This window comes from Herpailurus yagouaroundi, unplaced genomic scaffold (genome assembly GCF_014898765.1).
Source record: "Herpailurus yagouaroundi ecotype Mexico unplaced genomic scaffold, PumYag 67375, whole genome shotgun sequence".
Classification (NCBI taxonomy): Eukaryota; Metazoa; Chordata; class Mammalia; order Carnivora; family Felidae; genus Herpailurus; species Herpailurus yagouaroundi.
The window spans coordinates 485,230-492,191 of NW_024420192.1; the positions used below are offsets into that span (position 1 = coordinate 485,230).

Sequence of the window (6,962 nt, forward strand, 5' to 3'; positions counted from 1 at the left end):
ACTAAAAAATCTACTCCTGAAATCTTTGTTGCACTATATACTAATTTGGATGTAAATTTAAAAAAATAGAAAATAAAAAAAAAATAATGAAAGTGATCCCCTATTGATAAAAAAAAAAATTCTACAATGAAAAAAAAATAGTACTGATGCTTGGTACAGTATGAATTTGAAAATATTATGCAAATGATAGAAGTCAGACACAAAATGCCATTTATTATGTGATAGAGCAGAAGTAAAGAATAGTTTTCAGAGACTAGAAGGAATGATAAGTGGGTAGTGAAAAGGGTTAATTTTGTAGTATATGAATTCTATCACAATTAAATGTACAAAAGATGGAAATATATTTTTTATTAATACACAAGCAAATAGAAAAATAGCATCCATTTGTCATTAAGGAAATGGTGATTAAAATCACCATGACGTCACTAAACATCTTGAATGGCTGAATAAGAAAAACCAACATTTTAAAGTGCTGCTAAAGATACAGAATAAATGGAATTCCTATGCATTGCTTATCAAATGAGACAGGTACTTTGTAAAAGCAGTTTGTCAGTTTCTTATAAAATTAAATGTACATCTATTATATGGCCAAGCAGTTACTCTTAAAGGTATTTATCCAAGTTGAAGTAATAATCTGTGTTCTAACATAGAACTGTGCATTAATGTTGTGCACCATCAAAACATAGTAGCTTTTTTTTTTTTGTCAGCCCAAACTGGAAAAAAACCTGAATGACCCTCAAATAGAGTATTGGATGGATAAAATGTGCTACATCCATATAATGTAAAACTAAACAATAATGCAGAATGAACTATTGATACATGAGCAATATAGATGAATTTCAAATGGGTTTTGGTAGGTGAAAGAATCCATATTCAAAATTCCTATATACAGATGATGTTTTGGTAAAAGCAAAGTATAGTAACACAGAATAAGTTGTTTTCCTGAGGTTAAGTATGAGAGTAGACAAGTTATTTTGTTGGTTATAGAAGTTTTTGCTTCGTGTTGTTTAGATGAATCTATGCATTTTAAAATAACGGTATGCAGTAAGGAAAGGGTTTATTTGAGAGGCAGCCAACCGAGACAGGAGGGCAAGCCTCAAATCCAACTCCGCAAAGGTGGAGAGAACAAGTTTTTTATAACCATAGGAGTTGAGATTACATACATATTGAAGAAAAGAGTGGGGAAACTTGTGACTATTCATGAGGAAAGGTGGAACATGCTCATTGAGCAAACATATATGTAAATACATTCCTTGTTCACTTTGGGGTGGAAAGTTAACATCAAAATGAGGCAAAATTCAGTCCCTGGTGTCAGGAGGTTATTTTAGGACAAGAAGAAGGAGCTACTTGCATGCTCTCAGAACTGGCATAAACTGAATGGAACTTTGCTTCTTCATAGGCTGGAACCATATTAGTTGACCTTGAGTCCAGGCTTCTGCAGAGACAGCTAGTGGATTTACTGGTGGGTTCTGAAAAGATACAATGGCTGATTAGGGGGAAACAGTTCTCTGAAACACAAGTTTTAAATTTTCTGCTAGTTTGAACCTCATTAACCCTACGAGCACAGTTTCAGACATAATAACAGAATCAGGAAAGTTAAAGGGTTAAAAATCACATAAAATTAATTGCATTTCTATAGCTAATTACAGTGTGAAAAATTAACATAATTCCATGCATACAAAAGAAAATACCTAGGGATAAATTTAACCTGAGAGGTAAAATACGTGTTCAGTGAAAACTGCAAAACTTTGCTGGAATACATTAGATAACATGTAAATAAATGACAAAACATCCTGTGTTCATGTAATGTAATACAATGTTCTTAAGATGTTGGTGTAACCCATAGTGATCTACACATTCAATGCAATCTCTTTCAAAATCTGAACAGCATTTTATGCAGAAGTGAAAAAGCTAATCTAGAAATTCATATAAAATTGCTAGGGTTTCTGAATACCCAAATCAATCTTGAAAAAGAATAAAGTCGAAGGACTCAAGTTTTTATTTCAAAGCTTAGTAGAATCTGGAATAGAATTGAGGTTCCAGAAATAAATCCATACATCTGTACCCAGTTGATTATTGATGAGGGTCCCAAGATGATTTACAGGAATGAACAGTCCCTTCAACAAATACTGCTTGGACAGCTGGATTTCCACATGCAAAGAAATGAAGATGGACTCCTACCTTCCACCTTCTACGGAATTAACTCAAAATGTATCAGCATCCCAAATACAAGAGTTAAATCTCTATAACTTTCAGTAGAAAATAGGAATAAATCTTCATGACCTTGGATTTGATGATAGAATCTTAAATGTGATTCCTAAAGCAGAAGCAAAAACAAATAATATATTCAATTTATCAAAAATTAATACTTCCATGCATCCAGAGACATTACCAAGAAAATAAAATGACAATATGCAGACGAGAAAATATTTACAAAGCATATATTAAATAAAGGTCTGGTATCAAGAATATGTTATGTATTTTTTAAAAACCTGGTCACATCTCAATAACAAATTGACAATTAAAATGCAAAATCTTGACATTTTTTCAAAGAAAATACAAATGGACAAAAAACACATGAAACATTCTTCACATTAGACATAAGTGAAGTGCAGATCAGAACCACAGTGAGATCATTTCACATCCACTAGTTTGCTTGTAATTTAAAAAGCGTGAAAGGGGCGCCAGGGTGGCTTGAAGTCGGTTAAGTGTCCGACTTCGGCTCAGGTCATGATCTCACGGTTCATGGGTGCAAGCCCCACGTGGGGTTCTGTGCTGACAGTTCAGAGCCTGGAGCCTGCTTTAGATTCTGTGTCTCCCTCTCTCTCTGCCCCTTCCCCACTCAAGCTCTGCCTGTCTCACTCTCAAAAATGACTAAGTGTGAAAAATATTTTTAAGCATGAAGAATAGGGGCACGTGGGTGGCTCAGTCAGTTAAGCATCTGACTCTTACTTTTGGCTCAGGTCATGATCTCACAGTTCATGGGATAGAGCCCCACGTTGGGGCTCTGTGCTGATAGCGTGGAGTCTGCTTGGGATTCTTCCTCTCCTCTCTCTGCCCTTCCCCTGCTTGTGTGCTCTCTTTCAAAATAAACATGGTTTTTATCAACGTTTATTTATTTTTGGGACAGAGAGAGACAGAGCATGAACGGGGGAGGGGCAGAGAGAGAGGGAGACACAGAATCGGAAACAGGCTCCAGGCTCCGAGCCATCAGCCCAGAGCCTGACGCAGGGCTCGAACTCACAGACCGCGAGATCGTGACCTGGCTGAAGTCGGACGCTTAACCGACTGCGCCACCCAGGCGCCCCTAAACATGGTTTTTAAAAAGCATGAAAAATAATAAGTCTTGGCAAGAATGTGCATAAATTGAAATGTCAACATAACTGCTATTTAAAATGGTTTAGCCGCAGTAGGATACAGTGCAAATGTCCAAAGTAATAAAATTTTGGTATATGCAAAAAATGGAGTATTATTCAGGCATGAAAAGTCATGAATTACTGATACATGCTATAGTGTGGATGAACTTAACATTATGCGAAGTGAATGAAAGTAGACACAAAGATTGCATGTATGATTCCATACATATAGATAATTCCTTTGAAAAAGAATTTTGATCGGTAGCTCCCACGAGCTCGGAGAGGCAATGTGGAGAAACTGTTTAATGACTATAGTGTTTTGAGTGAGGTGAACATTTTGCAGGTAGATCATGTGAATGGGATTTAATGCTACTAAGCTGTTTACTTTAAAATTGTTACTTTGGGGGCACCTGGGTGGCTCAGTTGGTTAAGCGGCCGACTTCGGCTCAGGTCATGATCTCGCGGTCCGTGAGTTCAAGCCCCGCGTCGGGCTCTGTGCTGACAGCTCAGAGCCTGGAGCCTGTTTCCGATTCTGTGTCTCCCTCTCTCTGACCCTCCCCTATTCATGCTCTGTCTCTCCCTGTCTCAAAAATAAATAAAACGTCAAAAAAAATTAAAAAAAAATTGTTACTTTGATGTTATATGGATTTCATATCAGGAAATTGTGTTTTAAAAAATGACCTGACAAAAGAATAGCCTAGTACCAAATTGTTCCACTGGTGAATTCTTTCAGAAATTAAAGAATTAATACCACTCTTCAACCTCTTTCAGAAAATAGAATTGAGAAAACACTCCAACTCATTTTGAGACATTTCCCTTGTACCAGTGTCAAACACAACCTATATATACCTTATCTATAAATGCCAAAAACCTTAATAAAGTACTAGTAAATCAAATGTAGCAACATGTTAACAAACTCCACACCCTTTCACAATGTACAAAGCTCTACAAACTAAGAATAGAATGGAATTTCCTCAACAGGATGAAAAGCATTTGTGAAAAACAGCTAACATACTTACTGTGAAAAGTCTGTCTTCCCTTTGTTATCACAAATAAAACTATGATGCCACTCGTATTTAGCTTTGTGCTACAAGTTCTAGCCAGAGCAGTCAGGCAAGAAAAAGAATAAAATACACTGAAATTGGAATGGATGAAGTAAAGCTGTCTTAATCTCAGATCTTACATGTAGGAAGTCCTAAAGAATCTGCGTGAAAAACCAGTAGAGCTTGTAAGAAATTCAGCAAGGTTTCAGAACATTTGCAAACTACACAAGTCAGTTGTATTTTTATACAGTAGCTATGTACAATGCAAAAGGGAAACTAAGGAAACAATTCCATCTGTAATAGCATAAAGAATAAAATAGGGTACATTTATTCAAGTAGGTGGGAGGATTGTAAATTTAAGTCTATAAAACTTCGCTGAGAGAGGGAATGTGGCGGCGTAGGAGGACGCTGGGCTCACCGCGTGTCCTGCTGATCACTTAGATTCCACCTACACCTGCCTCAATAACCCAGAAAACCACCAGAGGATTAGCAGAACGGAGTCGCCGGAGCCAAGCGCAGACGAGAGGCCCACAGAAGAGGGTAGGAAGGGCGGCGAGGCGGTGCGCGCTCCACGGACTGGCGGCCAAGCAGAGCCCCCGAGTCCGGCTTGCAAAAAGCGGAGGGGCCTGACAGCAAGCGCAACTTAGCGTCTGGGAGGTCATAAGTTAACAGCTCTGCTCAGAAAGCGGGAAGGCTGGAGGACAAAGGGAAGGAGAGCTGCTGAGCCCCCGGACGACAGAGCTCAGTTTGGTGGGGAACAAAGGCGCTCACCAGCGCCATCTCCCCCGCCCATCCCCCAGCCAAAATCCCAAAGAGAACCAGTTCCTGCCAGGGAACTTGCTCGCTCCGCGCAAACACCCAACTCTGCGCTTCTGCGGAGCCAAACCTCCAGCAGCCAGCGGATCTGACTCCCTCCTGCTGCCACAGGGCCCCTCCTGAAGTGGATCACCTAAGGAGAAGCAAGCTAAGCCTGCCCCTCCTGTCCCTGTGCACCTTGCCTACCCACCCCAGCTAAGACGCCAGATCCCCAGCATCACAAGCCTGGCAGTGTGCAAGTAGCCCAGACAGGCCACCCCACCCCACAGTGAATCCCGCCCCTAGGAGAGGGGAAGAGAAGGCACGCACCAATCTGACTGTGGCCCCAGCGGTGGGCTGGGGGCAGACATCAGGTCTGACTGCGGCTCCGCCCACCAACTCCAGTTATACACCACAGCACAGGGGAAGTGCCCTACAGGTCCTCACCACGCCAGGGACTATCCAAAATGACCAAGCAGAAGAATTCCCCTCAGAAGAATCTCCAGGAAATAACAACAGCTAATGAGCTGACCAAAAAGGATTTAAATAATATAACAGGAAGTGAATTTCGAATAGTAGTCATAAAATTAATCACTGGGCTTGAAAACAGTATAGCTGACAGCAGAGAATCTCTTGCTACAGAGATCAAGGGACTAAGGAACAGTCACGAGGAGCTGAAAAACGCTTTAAACGAAATGCATAACAAAATGGAAACCACCACGGCTCGGATTGAAGAGGCAGAGGAGAGAATAGGTGAACTAGAAGATAAAGTGATGGAAAAAGAGGAAGCTGAGAAAAAGAGAGATAAAAAAATCCAGGAGTATGAGGGGAAAATTAGAGAACTAAGGGATACACTAAAAAGAAATAATATACGCATAATTGGTTTCCCAGAGGAGGAAGAGAGAGGGAAAGGTGCTGAAGGGGTACTTGAAGAAATAATAGCTGAGAACTTCCCTGAAGTGGGGAAGGAAAAAGGCATTGAAATCCAAGAGGCACAGAGAACTCCCTTCAGGTGTAACTTGAATCGATCTTCTGCACGATATATCATAGTGAAACTGGCAAAATACAAGGATAAAGAGAAAAATTCTGAAAGCAGCAAGGGGTAAACGTGCCCTCACATATAAAGGGAGACCTATAAGACTCGTGACTGATCTCTCTTTTGAAACTTGGCAGGCCAGAAAGAATTGGCACGAGATTTTCAGTGTGCTAGACAGAAAAAATATGCAGCCGAGAATCCTTTATCCAGCGAGTCTGTCATTTAGAATAGAAGGAGAGATAAAGGTCTTCCCAAACAAACAAAAACTGAAGGAATTTGTCACCACTAAACCAGCCCTACAAGAGATCCTAAGGGGGACCCTGTGAGACAAAGTACCAGAGACATCACTACAAGCATAAAACATACAGACATCACAATGACTCTAAACCCATATCTTTCTATAATAACACTGAATGTAAATGGATTAAATGCGCCAACCAAAAGACATAGGGTATCAGAATGGATAAAAAAACAAGACCCATCTATTTGCTGTCTACAAGAGACTCATTTTAGACCTGAGGACACCTTTAGATTGAGAGTGAGGGGATGGAGAACTATTGATCATGCTACTGGAAGCCAAAAGAAAGCTGGAGTAGCCATACTTATATCAGACAAACTAGACTTTAAATTAAAGGCTGTAACAACAGATGAAGAAGGACATTATATAATAGTGACAGGCTCTATCCATTAGGAAGCGCTAACAATTATAAATGTTTATGCGCCGAATACCGG

The 6,962-nt window shown here is 40.0% G+C and overlaps 1 long non-coding RNA gene across 3 annotated transcripts; it reads right to left on the bottom strand.

The window, feature by feature from the left end:
• Positions 1-324: 324 nt before the first annotated feature.
• LOC121024919 (uncharacterized) lies at positions 325-4,557 on the bottom strand. Of its 3 annotated transcripts, XR_005787872.1 has the most exons (3): positions 4,376-4,557; positions 2,182-2,317; positions 325-1,469 (listed from the first exon to the last, which is right to left on the bottom strand). It is a non-coding gene; the product is annotated as an uncharacterized LOC121024919 (long non-coding RNA). The 3 variants fall into 3 exon arrangements; XR_005787873.1 differs by lacking the exon at positions 2,182-2,317; XR_005787874.1 differs by lacking the exons at positions 2,182-2,317; positions 4,376-4,557 and adding an exon at positions 3,767-3,809.
• Between the last annotated feature and the right edge of the window lie 2,405 nt (positions 4,558-6,962).